Source organism: Lynx rufus, unplaced genomic scaffold, assembly GCF_022079265.1.
Source record: "Lynx rufus isolate CCGP_SWC_20201006 ecotype Redwood Valley unplaced genomic scaffold, mLynRuf1.p SCAF_6, whole genome shotgun sequence".
Taxonomy (NCBI): domain Eukaryota; kingdom Metazoa; phylum Chordata; class Mammalia; order Carnivora; family Felidae; genus Lynx; species Lynx rufus.
Genome location: NW_025814878.1, coordinates 60,799,443 through 60,818,457, shown reverse-complemented (window position 1 = coordinate 60,818,457; position 19,015 = coordinate 60,799,443).

The following is a 19,015-nucleotide window of genomic DNA, read 5'->3' as shown; positions in this document are numbered from 1 at the left end:
TTGAGAAAAATGAAACTACCAATTCAGAGAAAGCAAATACATTGCAAAGAACCAAACACTTTGAGTCAGATGATGGGTATTACATCCAGTTCTATACTACCTTCTGGTGTGATCTTTAGAATTTACCACAATTACCCAGAGTGCTACAATGTCATATCATCAGATAACCACTAAGTTCCTTCTATTTTTAGTCCACTACATGGCCCTTTTCTACGGAATTATATTTATTGGTAAATAAGTTTTTTTCTGTATATCACATTCGTCCTACATGCTATTCTCTCCAGAAACTTTACCTGAAGAAACATTATTCAAACACAAACTGCAGTTTTCCAGCACAATTCTACTTACTTTCTTCTACGTATTTTTAAAAGACCTTTCTAACTTTACTGTTACAGAAAAAAAAATCAATAGAGGAAGAAAATAATTTGAATGCTTACTACATAATGGAGAATTAGTCAAATCAAGTTTAAAATGTTTTACATACAGATATTTTCTATTAGACTAACCAGTATCGAGCAAAATCTGACTATTTTTCTCTTTCAAATATGGCTTGTTTTGATTCTTGATTTAGTGGAAACATCCCAAGTGGTTAAACTATTCTAAACTTAAGGATACAGTCAAGCATTTTATGACTGTCTGCCTCTTGTGTGCTTTGAAAAATAAACAAAAGTTTGACAAAATAAAGAGCAGAATCAGAGGTTAAAACAATGTGCTTTGTTCTGTTTTTAAATGTTCTCAGAGAATTCATGTATCATTTTGTTTTTATTTCAACAAGCTTCTGTATGTCTTCCCTTAAGTTTGTGCCAGAAATAGTTTATGTTTAAGAAGCACACAGTATGTTTTAAGATTAAGGATTAATGAAGTCTGGCTGAGCAGGATATCTAATTATGAATTTGATATTTAAAAGCTGTGCTACAATTTACATATTGCATAATGTATGTTTGCTCTCTTTCAGGAATAAAATATATCATTCTGTAAATAGACAATTTTCAGAAATCTTCATTTTACATATCCATGCAGATAAGAAAGGAATATGATTGCATAACTAAATATGTATTAGGAAAATTTAATGAAATTGATTCTAATTAATTCTAATTAATTATCAATCCTTAATATAAAACTATCCCTATACTTATAGGTAACTGTTGAGATATGAAAGAATGAGGTAAATAGCATTTATTTAGTAAACGATAATAATAAATAATAATATTTATTTCCAAACATTGTTATTTTGACAAATCCATAGTTGCTACACTATTCTTTCTAATCAAATTAAAGACAAATAAAATAACTATTGAACTCTACTATAGGTATAGAAAATTTCCATAGGGGCACCTGAGTGGCTCAGTAGGTTAAGCCTCTGACTCTTGATTTTGGCGTAGGTCATGATCTTGCAGTTTATGAGTTCGAGACCTGGGAACTGACAGTGTAGAGCCTGCTTGGGATTCTTTCTCTTTCCCTCTCTCTCTACCCCTCTCCTACTCTCACTCTATCTCTCTCAAAATAAATAAATAAACTTAACAAAAAGAAAATTTCCACAGAGGAATCTCTTACCATCACAAAAGAACAAACTTTTACTCCTTCTCATCAAAAGTATTGCTCAATGTTCAAAGCAAATTCAAACCAGAAGACGACCTGTGGGAAAAATCTTGATGGCCAGTAATGCTTTAAAAATTCAGTTAATATGGTTAATAAAAGTCCATGAAAACTAAGAATTAACTCCCCAATCATTTCAGGTCAATCCTTATTATTTTAAAATCCTTCTCAAATGTATTAGTCTTTTTGCCCACCTTAGCAGGTTCATGAGTCTGAAGATAATTGAATCTCTGATAATTCAGGAACTGCAATGCCTCAGGCTCATCATTTTAAGCATCAATTTTCCTTGCATAGGAATGGAGATGAAATTATAGAGGAGCACAGGATATTGGCTTTGGTCCCTCCTGACCCAAAGATAGGGCCTAAAAATTATTGATTTTCAAATAAATCTCTAGGACCCAATTATTCGTTATTTACCACATATCTAAAATGTGAAAAAAAGAGGGAAAAAAACAATTGAGTTATTTGAAGGTCTGGTTAAATCGTGTTTCAATGTTCCTGTACTACATTTTCCCTTTTCTTTTGGGGGCTTGGCATTGTATATATCCAAAGGAATATTTCTTAAGTAATAAGAAATTCAATGTGTATTTGCAAAGAAGCCACCAGTTTTGTCTTCACCGACTGAGCAGTCAAAAGGTTAAGCTGTTATCAGGTATTTCCCAAAGCTAAATTTACTACCAATTTGTAGATTAGTCACTGATAACACATATTGATTTGCTAATTGTCCATATGGAATCTTTAGCTAACTGTTTCAAAAATGTATGTTTAGCCATTACAAATTCAACAGCAGTTTCTAAATAAAATCACAAAGAAGGAAACTTTCTTGGTACCAAATAAACACTAATGTGGGATGAATATTTCCAATTCCAGGGATGTTAGCGTAGACAAATTCTCCCCTGTTTTTCCCACTGAATGTAACTATAACTCCTGGGCATAATCCTTGAAGCAGCTCTATGATAAATCTAAGAGCAGGTAGATTAGAGAAGAGACAGATTCAAAGTTCCACCAAACTGGTGCAGATTTTACCATTTTCCTCCACTATTGCCTGCCTGAACTCAGAGGCAGATTGAAACACATTGTGTACCAGGTGTACACTAAAAGTGATCTTAAAGAAGCCCTCTCCTTCTGGACCAAAGACTATAAAAAAGAAGTGAGTGTTATGGATCAGGAAAAGTGTGGAACTACCACAATTGCTTTTTTCTTTTTTTCTTTCACTCCCAGACAAGCTCTTACAGATACCATGGAAATGGTGACACTTGGGTGGACATAAGCAGCTGCTGACATCTAAAACTCTGAGGATGATGAACACTTTTCTCTGATCAGTGGATCTGTGGTTCCCAGAGAGTGGGCCAAATATCTTCCTACCCTACCCATCCCCACCTTCTCTCCTTTCACAGCTTGGTTCTAGACATAGTACTGGTAAAAGGAATTGCATGGAAAAGTATGGAAATCAATACCTTAGCAAGTTGCACATCTGTGAATCTGACCCTGAATAGTATACCACCTACTTAGGAATCTACTATAGAGTATATCACTGCCCAAATTCCACACTGGTGACTAAGGTACACATAAGACATATGTGAATAACACTGCAAAATCTTTGAGAATTGAACCAATATTGGAACCACTGTCCAGAAAAGATAGACTGAAATTTGTAAAAATGGAAAAATCTATTTCAATGAGATGAACAAGGTAACTTGATTGCCTGTTAAAACAAAACAAAACAAAACAAGATGTCTCATTTTCCTTAAGATTTAAATAACACTTAGTCTTGATAATCAAAATATCAAAATGTCGGGGCGCTTGGGTGGCTCAGTCGGTTGAGCATCCGACTTCAGCTCAGGTCACGATCTCACGGTTCGTGAGTTCGAGCCCTGCATCAGGCTCTGGGCTGATGGCTCAGAGCCTGGAGCCTGCTTCCGATTCTGTGTCTCCCTCTCTCTCTGCCCCTCCCCCATTCATGCTCTGTCTCTCTCTGTCTCAAAAATAAGTAAACATTAAAAAAAATAAAAAAAAAAAAAACAAAATATCAAAATGTCTAGGATATTTTGCCTGGGATATTTTGCTAGGATAATTTGCTTGGCATGTGATGAATCTGGAAAATCCAAAATTTCAAAGGAAAATACAAAACTATGTACCAACCTTGAAATGATACAGATGTTGGAATTATCAAAGAATTTAAAGCAGATATTATAAGCATGCTTCATTGAGTCAGGGTGATTCCTCTTAAAATAAATGGAAAGACAAATACTCTAGCAAATAAAAACATAAAAAGAAAAAGCAAATGAAAATATTACAATTGAAAATTAAAAATTTAAATGAGCTCAATTGCAGAATGAGGATGACAGAGGGCAGTGTCTGTGAACTTGAAGATAGAAGAAGAAAGCTAGGTAAGTCAATAGAGTATAGAAGGGCATGATCAGATCTGATAAAAATCTCAATTGAGAAGCGATCTAAAGGAAGTGAGAAAGTAAGTGATTGCTTTATATACAGTGAAAGTATTTCAGCATGAGAGAATGGAAAAAGCAAAGGCCTTGAAGTGAAGACTTGGTTGGCGTGTGGCAGGTAGCATGTGGTTGGGCCATAGTGAGTCCTGGTGTGAGTGAAAGGATATGTGCTCAAAGTTAGAGCAGAGGTGGGAGGTAGGACAGGTCATGAAGAGACTTGTAGGTCAGGTTAAGAGTTTTAGCATTTATTACAAGAGCTAAGACATTGGGAGAGTCTGACTTTAGAAATAACTTTATCTACATTTGAATGGATAAAACATCTTGGTGTGGAGCCAAATGGAAGTGAATTGGTGCATGAATGGGAACAGGCAACTAGTGAGAAAGCTATTGAAATGGTCACGGGAAGACATAATGGTAAACTAGATTGGTAGGTAGGTAAACTGGATTGGAGGTGATGAGATTGACTCTAGAAATAGAAGGAGGTTTTTGGTAGAAAAAAAATATATAAACATTTCAATGCCCTTGAAACAGTGAATGAACACATAATACATTGAATATGAAAATTAATATCTTGAACAGAAATGTGACTAAAATACAAAATAGGATTCTCATGGAAGACCAGATATTTCCACACTCAAGATCATTAAAAAATAACACTTCCTTTTCCCTTTCTCAGTATTGACATTCAGACAAAGTGCCTTTTGAACAGGATGAGCTTCTATCTCCTGAAGTCTCTCAATGTTTCTCACCTAAAAAATAAAACTGAAATAAAAAATTAAATTATTTTATATAACCCTTGCAGAGGTAGTGAGGGAATATATTTGACCATCTCTATGAAATATATATAATATATAAATACACATTATATATTTGTTATGATAGTATACATTACTATTGCATGATTATATATCATACATAATATATTTATGTTACTATATATTATGTATTGTATACTATTTGTTATAAATAAATATATTTTATATATGTAAATAATATATTTATATATGTATATATATGTGTGTAAACATATAGAAAGATAATTGTACAATATTTTCATTCATATATAGTTATATGTGTGCATGTATATACATATGTATATATATGTATATAAGTAGATATATATGTAGATAAGTAGAAAAATATAGATAGATAACATTTATATGGACATATATGTGAATATATAATTTATATACATTAAAGTCAATTATATATATATAATTTTTAAAAGAGTTGAGTATTATTCATTTGATCTCTTTCAATCTTTTTATATTTGCATACTAATTTTCTGTCACATTGCTTTTTTAAGAAATGTATTTCTATATGGGGTCTTTTTTCTGTTTCTTCCTCCTCCTTCCTGTTCTTCTTTATCCATTTACCTGCTTTTCATCAATTTATTTATTTATTAATAAAATTCATAAAAGTATTCTTTTTTAAAAGTATTCATTCTTTTTTTAATGTTTATTTATTTTGAGAGAGAGAGAGAGAGAGAGAGAGAGAGAAGGAATAGGGCAAGAGGGAGACAGAATCATGGGACTTAAACCCACAACTGCGAGACCTAAGCTGAAATCCAAAATTGGATGCTTAATGACTGAGCCACCCAGGCTCCCCTAAAGTATCTATGTTTAAACCTTTAACTTCTACTTGATGCTTCTAAATATAAGACTCTGGTCTTGATGAGTAACTCTTCTTAACTGGAATTTCCTTATAAATATCAACATCTTTTCAATGGGCTCATTGTTCAGAATCCATTCTCATGATTTCTGTGCAGATTATATTTTCCTTGTAATCTGAATTTGAGATGGTGGTGACCAAGGAGAGGTAGTTCTGACAGGAGATTAGAGACTTGGAAGTAGATGCCAGAGTATCTCCCTCTTCTTGCTTCAGGGATTATTTGTGGAAATGGCTGTCCCTCTTCCATAGTTGCATCAATCTCCAGGCAGCCCTATCCTTCATGGGTAAAGATGTAGCCAGTGATAGTGATTCCTGTTCTTGGCCTCTGGTAATATCTGTTTTCCTTATACTTCTAGCCATAGGATAGTTGAGATTTTTTTTTCCCATTACTAAATTGTGAATTGCTTCAGTGTCCTCCTCTGACTTTTCAGTTCTCCTAACACCTCAGAAACTAGCTACACTGTAGGAGGAACTGAAATACAGGTACATATGATGTATCAGTGGTTCAGACAACCAAAGAATTTATAATCTACTTTATATAAATTATGTTTAATATTTCTAATTACCCTGCAATATGAGTACTAAAATCCGTTTACTGATGTCTAAGCTCTAAGATGCTAAACAGCCATTTTAAGATCAGACAAGTAGGTGGATAGTTGGTGTATAAAATGATGTATCTCTAGTTCATGTCATTTTATTTACAACATAATCAAGTGAATAAAACCAATTAATGAATAATGTTTGCCCTCAGTCATATTCTTTTTGTAATACTTGTTATCCAGAAACAGCAATGACATCCAAAATGATTCTTTATTTAATCAGCTTATTAGAAATTTTTCAACCTCTTTAATTTTTGGACCAAAAAATATTGAATAAAAAATAGCAATAATTTCTAATGCTTTGATATCTTCTTCTCTTTCCCCAAGGAAAATAATAAAAGCAATGCCAATTCATAAAGCAGATTCATACATTTATTATTATATGCTTAAAAATAAGAATAATCTATCGGTTCTTTCTAAAATATATTCAGGAAATTACTTCTTCCACTAAACACCAAAAGGCTTCCTTGACAAAATGGATCCACATTTATATACAATTAAGTAAATATTGCAAAATTAAACTGGTGCTTAAAATTCAGAATACTGATTAATACATTGTAAGTTTGAGAATTCATAAAGAACTATGTTTATTTTTATTCAACCTGGAATTGCAATATCTCTGAGTATTTGATATATATGCACACACACATATGCAATTATAAATGTGAAGATGTATAGAATATTAAATTTGAGAGTGAGAAAAGATGTCAGTCTGTTCTATGCATGCGAGAACTGTGCCCTCACCTATAGTATTTTATAAAGTTTCTTCAGTCAGACTTCTAATTTTTGACTAAACCAGAATTAGAACCCAAGTCTAAGAACATTTAGTTTATCACTGACCAAGTTAGCTATAGGCAGTAAAAAAAGCATAGTGTTTTGAGTTATATATTTCAAGTTCATGTTTTGCCTTCACAAATTGCTAAATGAACCAAAGATTTCTCATCTCTAAGATGAGGATAATAATAATAATAATAATAATAATAATAATAATAAATTCCCTAATTACTTCACAGTGTCAGTATCACGAAGATCAAATAAGAAAGTACCTCTAAAAGCATTTTCAAAGGAATCTTGCAACATCATTCTAATTAGACTGGAAAAAATACCATAAAAATCAGATGATTTAATGATCAACAATTTATGTTTAATATGACAAACTCAGATTTCCTTTTCCAAATATAATAGAAAATGCCAGAAATTAATTAAGATTTAGGCAAATTTGTTTTAAATTTAAATGTCTTAAGTGTTTTGTTTATTTTTGAGCCTCATTTGTACTTGGATTAATTGAATATTTGTACAAGTTCTTTGCAATCTGAAGACATAAAAAATTGTATTAGATTAAAATGCAAGAAGTATTTAAAAGATATTTCATTACATTCAAAAATAGAAAGATACATAACTCTCTGGTCATATCTATTTAACAATTCTCAGTTGATATTTTTCAACAAACTATTATTTTAGTTACTTTCATGAAAAACCTGATTTGAATACATGATATATCCTGTCAATTGTTTCAAACTCAGTCCTCATAAGATCCAGAAAGAACATTTTAGCTATAAAGTAGTTGATTCTGGAGTTACACATAGATATGGCTTTGGAATATTAACTCCATCATCCATCGGAACCATCTTAGATATACCAATAGGAGGACATCATTTCATGATTCATTCAACTCTCAGTTACCCTTGGAAATGGGAAATAGAATTTGGATGAAATTCTCAACCCCTGATCTTACTGCAGTCATTAATGCTCACATCCCTACCTAATGTCTGGCTAAAGTTTCCAGAAAATAAGCAAATAACAGATTTTAAATTCACCCCAAACGTTTTCTTTTCTACTAGCCTTGACATGTAGGTGATGATAAACAGACACAAATTATACAAATTAGGAAACCAAATGGAAGAGAAGACTGAGAAAAATAGTCAACCCAATTGTGTAAATGGTTGAATGTTTCATTTTCACATAAATTCTGGACTATTTTATTTTACTGACATATGATTTCAAATTTTATTAACAAACACGATATAAATTCTAGTCTTATCAAAGAGCGATTTAGAAAATGCTGAAGGCATCACTGTATAATGAAAATATCACTACATATTAGGCTGACTGAATATACTTTAGTCAATCATTTAAGAGCATAGGGATATATTTCCCGAGGTTGATAAAAGGAATTGGTCTAGATGACTTCTGATTTTACCCTGAACAGAATTCTATTATTTTAATAATCCTGGGAGATTCAGGATATTTAAGGTATGGTTTCTAGTCTCAAGAAACTTGAAAATTAGTTGAAATATATGTGTTCATGTGGAAGATGGTGAGAGTATTCTCTAGGCAAATAAAAAAATGAGGCCTGGAAAAGTTTTATAGAAATTAATAATTTTATTGGGTTTTGAAGTATGAGTTTTATAGGTGAATATGTAAGGTAAAGGGCATTTGAAATAAGAATGAACAAAGACAGGCATTTATGAAAGGACATGGTGTACCTAGGTGATAAATAGCAGTCAGAGGCCACTATTTGATTTTCTATCTTAAAACTTGAAGGGTAATCTAGATCAGTGATTTTTAAATGTATTTCATGGTCTACATTGTAGGCTTTTAAGGTCCTCCTGATAAACCTCACAATGATTAAAGAATGACAGTTATCTTTACCACCAAAGCTACTCACCAGAACATATACCCATATATATTGCTTTCCTGCCTTATACCATAGAGGAACTACTCTGGTTCTTCTCCATAAGCAATTTTCTCATTCATCACCAATTTTTATACTCTGTATTATATTTTTATATTTTTTGTGGGTGCTATAACAAAGTTCCACAAATTGGGTGTCTTAAAACAACAGAAACTCATTCCATTACAGTTCTGGGGGCTAGAAGTCTCAAGTAAAAATATCAGTAGGGCCATGCTCTCTTCAAAGGCACTAGGGAAGGAAACATTTGATGCCTTTTCTAGATTCTGGTGTTTTTCTACAATCCTTGGCATTCCTTGGCTTATAGATGCACTCCAATTTTTATCTCCATCTTCATATGACCTTCTCCCCTATCTATGTCTGTTTTCAAATTTTCTTCTTCTTTTAAGAACAGCAGGTATTGGATTAGGGCTCATCTTAATTTGATTGCATTCCTAAAGACCCTGTTTCCAAATAATGTCACATTCACAGGTTCTGGGTTGACATGAATTTTGAGGGAGGGAATGCTATTCAACACAGTAAACTGTCTCATTCACACCATCATACAAATATATTCTTTATTTCATTTTAAAAGTGTGCTCCTGGGGCACCTGGGTGGCTCAGTCATTAAGTGTCCAACTCTTGATTTCAGCTCAGGTCATGATGGGTTGATGGGATCAAGCCCTCTTCAGACTCTGCACTGAAATTGTGGAGCCTACTTGAGAGTTTCTCTCTCTCTCTCTCTCTCTCTCTTTCTTCTTCTTCTTCTTCTTCTTCTTCTCTCTCTCTCTCTCTCTCTATCCCTCCCCTGCTCTATGTCTCAAAATAAATAGATAAACATTTTTAAAAATATTTCCTCCACTAGCCACTGCCCATTTATCTTATTTTTTTTTACACTTTTTATTGCATTTGTCTATAATTGCAGTCTTCAATTTGTCTCTTTCTATTTTCTCTTATATTCACTCTTAATAATACCCACCAAGCTCTTCCTTTCCAGTTCATGAATGACCTGCATATTGCTAGTTTCATGTGATTTTTGATGGCATTTGACCTTGGTATATTTTCTTTAATTGGCTTCCAGAATACTACTGCACCTTGATGTTCCTTGAATCATGTTGGATGCTTCTCAATTTCCTGTTTGGTCTCTCAGCCTGTTGGTAGTGAGCCCTGATGCTTAGTCTTTGGTATTCTCTGGTGATTTCTTTCAGTTTCATGGTTTTAAATACTATCTATAGGTCAAAGATTCCTATATATTTATTTCTAGTCAAGATCATTTTTTTTATTACTGACAGCCTCCTATATCCACTGCCTGCTTGATATCTGTATTTTCAGCTCTATTATATATCTCAAATTAGCATGGTTTAAAGAGGATTCCTACTGATCCTCAAAAAACTTACCCACTGGCAGCGTTCTGCATCATTTTACACCAAATTTATCCTCCCAGTTGCTCATGTCAAAAAACTTGGAGTCAAGTCATTCTTGACTCTCTCCTTTCTATACTTGCCCACATTCAATCCATGAGAAAATAAAAATTAACATAGAATTTGCTTCCCCCTTGTCTTAGCAATCATTATCTCTTGCCTATATCATTGCCATTGCCTCCTAATCGATCAACTTCTTCCTGTGCTCACTTATAATCAATCACCTATCAACACAGTAATGAGACTGATCCTTTAAACTACTGTCAAATCATGTCACGCTGTTCCAAAACTTGCTATGATTCCATATCTCACTAACGAAACACCAAGGTCATGTGATGGCCTCAAGGCCCTCTGTGATATTGATTGCCTCATCTGACCTCATCTCCTAACTCCTCTTCACCTCACTCCTTCTGCTACAACCATGTTGGACTCCCTGCTGATCTTTGAACCTGTCAGGAATGCTCCCAGTGTAGAGTCTCTTATTGTGTGTGGTGTGCCCTTCCACAAAACATCTGAATTGGTAACTCACCTTCTTCAAATCTTTGCACAAAGTCACTCTCAATAAGTCAGTCTTAAATTCATTTTCCTATTGCTCATCCTACCGCATATATTGTGGCATAGTAGTTCTCTTTAAATTCCTCTTTTTTACTTTACTTTGCCTATATTTGTCATATATGTATGTGTTATATACATGCTTGTATATATTATATTATCACCTTTGAAAATACTGTATAGTTACTTCTGTATTATGTTTTCCCTCAGTGACCAGGTATTTTGTTTGCTTGTTCATTGATGCATCACAAATACCTAAAAGAGGGACTGGCACACATTTATTATATACAAAATAAACTAGTTTTAATGGCAAAATAGCACAGAATTCCTTGGACATTTTCTCTCTTTCTATCAAGTGTTATGGGCTCTGATTTGTCTGTGCTCTTCTTGTAGGGTGATTCCCAAAACTCCTAAGTATGATATTTAATGTTTATTGTATACATATAATGTGTCAGGTCCCATACTAAGCCATTTACAGATACTGGTGTCATGTAAAACCTCCTCTGTAGAAATAGCTGAGTATATTATTCTCAGCTTGAAGAAAGGCATAAAGAAACTAAGTAAAACACCCAATACCCAACCCAGTAAGGGAAGGACCTATTTATTAAAGAACATTATGAATATAACACTCTGAATATAAACTTCTATTATCCATGGACAAATATAATAGAGACACATAGATACTGGTTTTTAAAGATAATATATGTAATTTAGATTAATTAAAAATTGAAATTATTTCTATTTTCTCTATATTTTTTATCTACCTTTGGTTTGTTTATTAGGAGGTACTGTGTAAAAGATGTTGATAAACTACTAATCATACAATTACCTTGAAATATGGCAGGATTTTAAATTTCTAGGAAATCTCTTATATGCCTAAATATAGTAGGATATTTTCCATAAGAGACTATTAAAAATATCTTTACATAGGATAGAGAAAGAATAAATCTCATATAACATACAATTGATTTTAAAGTATATTCTAAATAAAAATTTTTAAATCTTTTATGTAACAGCAGACTCAATATAACTCTGGAAATCTTTAAAGCCAGTCCTTTTGCTGTCTGAGGCTACTTAAATCATTACGGAATAAGAGTTTTAATGCTGGCACAGAAATCTTAGGAGTTTATTTTAATATGAATAGACTATTTTCAGTTATTTCCTGTAAATGCAAACAATCTTAATTTTTATGGATTCCACTGATTCAGAAGCTCAATGAAACTAGGCACCTGTGTCTTTTCCAATTCTGCAATGATGTAGAAATCCCATCCTTTTGTTAACTTGCTGTTCTGAGCTATTTTTGACACCTGAGTCTCAAATTTATGTCTTACTCTTAAGAACGTTGTGACATTAAATAAGTTGCCAATGGATCAGTCACTTTTCAAATGATTATGTTAAAAAGAATAGAAAATATGAGTAATTGAATAAACTTACACTATATTTCTAATTCAATTGATACGATAAATGAAAGACTAATTTGGATATTCCTAGTCCTATACCATAACCACCTAGTCCTATCCCTATACTAAGACATTAAAAAAATCCTCATTATACTAGTCGAATTTTATGTTACTTATATAGTAAAATATTATGGTGCATTTAATTTGCTAGCTCTTTGGCTTTGGGTTCCTGGAAAAGAGAGCTAGGTACTGTTAAAGACATTCTCTTATTCTGCTATTTTGGACTGCTTTCTCCTTGGGAAAAATTGCTTTCTGAGTCTGTGTTCCTAAGGATCGAATAAATCTCTTAAATTAGGGGCTGACAAGCTATGACTCATTGCCTTTTTTTGTAAATAAAGTTTTATTGGAACACAGCTGCATTCATTTATCTACAGTGTCTATGGCTACCTTCATGTTACAGTGGCAAAGTTGAATAGTTATGGCAGGATCATCTGGCCTGCCAAGTTTAAAATAGTTATAGCCGACCCTTTATAAAAACAATTTGCAAAACTCTGGTCTAGATGATTTCTGTGATTGCTCTAACTTTTAAATTCATACAGTTTTATGGGTCTCTTTGATCAGTGATGCAAAAAAATGGTTAAGTACTACACATTAGACTTATGGATGGATTCTTGGTATATTAAAAGGCATAATGATCCATTCCTGTCTTCAACAATATCTTAAATATTTTATAATCTTACTTGAGGTATAAAAGATGTATATCAAGATGTAACTGGAAATATTAGTTAGCATCTGCTAAGAAAGTGTTGAAAAAGGAATGGGCATTAAGAAAATCAATTACTGAAGCAATCACTGAGAAGTAAGGCTGGCAAGTAAAGCTTTTACGCAAAGGTAGAACTTGAGTTTAGATAAAAAGTGAATATATTGAATACTATACATCACAGTTATTGAAATGGGCACTTAAATTTCTTTAATCACTAATACTGTATGGTAATAATTAATATCCTTGTTTTATAGGTAATGAACTTAGGTTCACATAGCTACTATGTAGTGGGGCTTGTATTTCAATCAGGTTTACTTGCCACACACATACATACATATATGCTCACACACACATATATGAGAATATTTTTCTCCCCATCCTGAACCCACACTTCTAAATCCTGATACTCTCCCCTTGGTTCCATGATGCCATGCTATAATCGCATTCTTATAGATAGCTAAGCTAGAAATCTCAAATAAAGATTTTGTCTATTATAATTATCAAGGCGTGTATTAAAAAATAGCCTGAACAAAGGTATAAATAAGTGTAATGTGTCTGTGTGCATCTGTGCTATGTGTGTGTGTATAAAATTATAGAGCATATATATATATATATATGTATACACTTATATACATACACACACTGTACCCTTTTGTAATTATTAAAATGTGTCTAAGTATTATTTAACAAGGCTGCATTTTATTTAGAGAAAGAAATAGAATATCTTAATAGTAGTCAAAGAATAGAATACCCAAAATGAATTCAAAGAATACACCCAGAAATTTTCTACACAGGAGAGGCAATTTTCTTTCTTTCTTTTTCTTTTTTTTTTTAATTCTAAGACAGGTGTGTAAAAATCAGCATTGCTAATTTCTTGTCAAATGATTTCTGTCTAAAACTATTCTATATTTTTCTCAAGGTAAATTCAGTAACTAGAGCCAGTATGACTATAAAGCTAGTAATTATTTCATATTTAAGCATGCCATCAAATGCAATTTCTAGTTTTGTTATGTGTATTCATTATTCCCAGTGACAGAAGAAAATGCAAGAGACTGAGATGATAATCCCCCTTAGTACAATGAAGTAAAACACATAGAAAGACTTCTTCACAAGGGCACTCTAAGAACTAAGTTACACTGTAAATAGAAAATTCTTTGCAAATGTAACATACAAAATGATCAACATCATCCCTTGAGTGCAGAAAAATAAAAGAATTTTGCTTCCTAGAATCTGAAATTGCTGTTAAAGGGAATAAATAGAAAGTGACATAGAGAATGGGAAGTTTATAATACTTCTGCAAATTCTCCAACTGACTGGCTTAAATATTTTTTTATATGATTTCGATAAACTTCTACTTAAAACTTAGGCTTCAATTTTGTCACTATAAAGAAATAGAGATGATAGCTGTTAGCCAACTACATCAGAGGATTTAGCTTAGAAATCTATTACGATGATTGCTATACATAGAACCTGTGATTAATGAAAGTGCTTTAAGGGCACAATATAGCTCACTAACAATAGTACCTTCAACTTAATATTTAATTTATTGTCCAAAAAATCATCAAACTCACTCATCCTGAGAATGTAATATTTTACCATTTTAATGTGCTTTACCTTCCTCATTTAATCCTCAAACATGTAATTATTATAATTTCTGTTGGCACATATCAAACACTCTATCTGCCAATCGTTGTGCTGAGTTATTGATATAAATCATCTTAATCAACAATTGCCATAACTTTTTGATGTATTATTATTACTATTCAGCTTTTCATTAAAAAAAAACAGATGTGGAAAATAATTATTCGGGAGTAAACAGGAGGTTTTGGCTTTTGGTAATGGAAAAGTAACCTGCAATTTACAATTATAAACTCTAAAATATATAAATCTATCTGAAGGCATTAAAGTGTGATCTAAAACCAGCATAGCCTGGAAAAGAATCAACATTTGGAAGAAGGGGGTTGTTCTGAGTTTCCTATTTTAATCAGTTGTTACCTAAAGGAAGTCTCTAGATAGCAGCCATGACAGGCAGCTAGAACATAGAATTGGCAGTCTTCATGGCTTGAGGATTTAGGGAATAGTTATCAGGGGTACCACAGCTGCTACAATGTAAGAAGTGAAATTTTACAAAGGAGAGGCTCTAAATCCTGCATGTAAATTTTTCCCAATTCTCTAGTTGATCTCTGTACCATGAATGCATGGGGAAGACCCTGAGCAGCTGACTATAATGAAATGAACATAGAGTTCAGTGGATGCACCCTACATGCAAGATAGGCTTGGAGTTTGAGTTCAGCCAAAGTAATTGCTAAAACAAACAAGAAGATCTTAGTACTCCTCAGAGAAATATAACAGGACCCAGAATCTGCACAATGTATCATTTAGTTTCCAGATGTATTCCTGGAATGTATTCCAGATTATTTATATATATATATATATATATATATATATATATATATATATATGAAAATTAATGTCCTTATCTACAACTTCATGCTATTTTTCAATAAAGTATATGTTGTTATACCCTATTATTCATATGTGAAAACTGACACTTGATAAATTAAACAATGTGCTAGGTAATAAGGACGGAGTGATAAACAAGATAGAAATTCCCATTGGAGACTACAATTCACTGAGAGTTATGGACGTTGTACAGATATCATCAGTGACTATGTCATTACGATAGTGGTAACTGCAGTTGTAAAATATAAGGAATGAGATTATAAAACAAAGTGATCTAACTTTAAGAAAAAGCTATATACGTGATATCTTCTGCTTCTCTGTATTTAGTTAAGAATTGTTTCTCTAATATGTGCTTAATCTTTAAAGACTCAGGTTTAAGTTTGTCTGGTCCAGTGAGTGGATATTTAATCTGTCTGTTCTTAAGGAAAAGATTTATCTTTGTTGCTATGGCACACTCAGTGGTACCCTGCCAGATTGAACTACACATAAAACACAATAATCTACAAGGGGCTATTTGCGGAAAATAGAAAACTGTGAAAGAGATTGTAATGACTTTGAAATGCCACGATTACAAAGTAATAGTTTATAGGTCATAATGTGTCTAAGAAAAATATTGCTGAAATATAGGCATGGACTATAGTGATGGCCCAACTTCCCTCCAGTGTACAAACAGTGAATTATTTGCTAAAAAACAATAAACATGAACATATAGTGAAGAGTTAAATATGTTTTTACACCTCTCTAATCCAACCACACTCGGTAGTGAAAGGGCGGGCCTATGCTGGCCGACTCCATCTTGTTCTGTGTCCTTCACCTTGACCACACCTCCTCCCCTTGAGTAACCTCCCGCTCACCCGTTCAAACTTCCCGATCAAAATGCGCCCAGCGACCTGTGTAACAGGACTCCGACCCTTCCCCAGCCAATCTGCTGAGACCACAGCCATTACCTCACCAACTGCCCCTAGACCCCAATAAAACCTTTGTGCTTTTGAAACTCGCTCTCTCTCCCCAGTATCTCACCGCTGCGTCGGTGCAGGTAGGGGATTGAGCTCCAGCTAGCTTGAATAAAGGCTCTTTTGCTTTTGCATTGGACTAGGCTCCCTGGTGATCTTTGGGGATCACAAATTCTGGGCATAACAGGTAGCATTTAGATTACCTCCAAGACATGGGACGGTCACTGAGGATAGTTGAATCCATTGATCTCAAGCACTTCTCTACACACAACTTTTTAGTCACCTAATTTATTTTAGTTAAAATCAAAATATAAGGTTGGGTGTTTGTTCTATTTTCCTAGTGCCCTAGAGTGCAAGTACTTTTCCACAAAGTTACAGTGAAACAAAAATGACATTGTCATTTGAAGTAACGCTTAAATAAGAATATAAAGCAACGCTGAGAATTTTTAGGGACCTCCACAAAACACAATCACTTTACCTACAACCCCTCTCCCTTTATACTTTTTTTCCCTATTTTCATTTGCTAAGCTTTCCAGTTTGCTTGGTTTTTACTGAGTGGTGGGAAGTGAAGAATTTCTATCTTCAAACAAATAAACATCTCATCTTCGTCAATGAATATTCTATCATTAGTTATTCAAGCTACGCATCTTTATTTTGCTTTTTTCTGGGAAATCCAAAAAACCTCTCCCTAACTGTTTTCTACTAATTATCCACACATCACATCAAAAAAAAAAAAAAAAAGGTGGGGGGAGGAGGGACAGAAAACATGAAATCTTTGCAACTCTCGTTGATAGCTTATTCTGCCTCGGTTCCTTTTATGCTTTTCTTCTGAGAGATGTTACTCCTCCTCTACGTTGCATATATATATATATATTGAAGCTTTTTGAAGGTATATAATCTGTACCCACGTTATTGTCCAAAAATTTTAGAATTTCACCATAATCAGTGAATATTGATAAAATCCCTTTGTATTTGATCTAGTAGAAACATGTAGTTGCTTATGATCTAAGAAAGATAATGCTGACTAGACTAACAAACATTTTCTTAATGTGTATATATAACAAACACTGTTTGACTATTATGTGCACTGTCCTGAGATGATCTAAAAATAGTAAGTCACTGAATCCTATTGTTGCTGTCAAATGATGTCAATTCTCAGTCATTACAAGCTTCTTTACAGTATCTATAATAGATTATCATAACAATGAGCTTGAATACAATTAAATGCAACATAAAACTTTTGACATTTGCTTCCTTCCTGTTGATACATGTGTTTTTTCTTTTTTTTTTTTATTATTTTTTTCAACCTTTATTTATTTTTGGGACAGAGAGAGACAGAGCATGAACGGGGGAGGGGCAGAGAGAGAGGGAGACACAGAATCGGAAACAGGCTCCAGGCTCTGAGCCATCAGCCCAGAGCCCGACGCGGGGCTCGAACTCACCGACCGTGAGATCGTGACCTGGCTGAAGTCGGACGCTTAACCGACTGCGCCACCCAGGCGCCCCAATGTGTTTTTTCTTTAATGATTACTAGTAAGACGAGAGCAAGGGGACAAGATCTTGGCTGTCCACAGTTCTTTGGTATTGTCAGTTATTTCAAAGAACCAGTTCTTGGCTTATTGTATTGATGACAGTAATGCAAGACCTCTGGGTGATGCCAAAACAGAACAAAAGTGCCAACACTGGTTTCACATTTTCTAACTCTAAAATGAGTGTGGTGAAAGTCTTGGGCACCAGAAAAAAAAAATCTGTCAATTCCCTCACGAGCAGCTGTCACCTATAGTTAATCTTTTTATTTCTATTTGTGTATTTCCCCTCACACCACCCCATCTCCCACACACTATGTCACCATCTGCTACCACATTTTCCTGCATCCAACTGACCTCTCCAAACATGGCCCTGCCATCATTTTCAGTAAGTCAGCCATCACGAAGTCAGTGATGGCAATGTCCTTTGAAAATAAAACTAAGTATTTCATAATTGAGGTAATGATATTTGCCCACTTTTTCTATGTACCTAAATGTTTTTTTCCTAAGTGGAGGAACAACAGCTATGGGGTTCACTGAATGTTCTAGCAACCTAGGAAAGCACATCTAATTTTAAAGGAGTACATATAAAGAAATAAGAACAACATGAACTTTTTTATTTTTATTTTTTGCTTCGTAGGATCCATGACTAATGGCAAACAACAGAGAACAGAAAAAAAAATAATCAACTTATAGATTAATAGTCAGTAATGTAGTCAGTGGTGAAGACTGTTAGCATCTGTGCATATTTGGTTCACCTCTCCTTTCATGAGAATTACACTTTTATTTCCATCTTGCTGCTAAATGACGTCATATGATTGTTCTGACCAGTTCATTGTACGGACAGATGCATCATTGTGAGCTGAAGCATTTGTCTTTTTGAGTAGCCAGGATGTCATAGGTTAGTTACCATAGCATAACCTTGCCTCTTTTGACTAGTACTATAGGTCTTC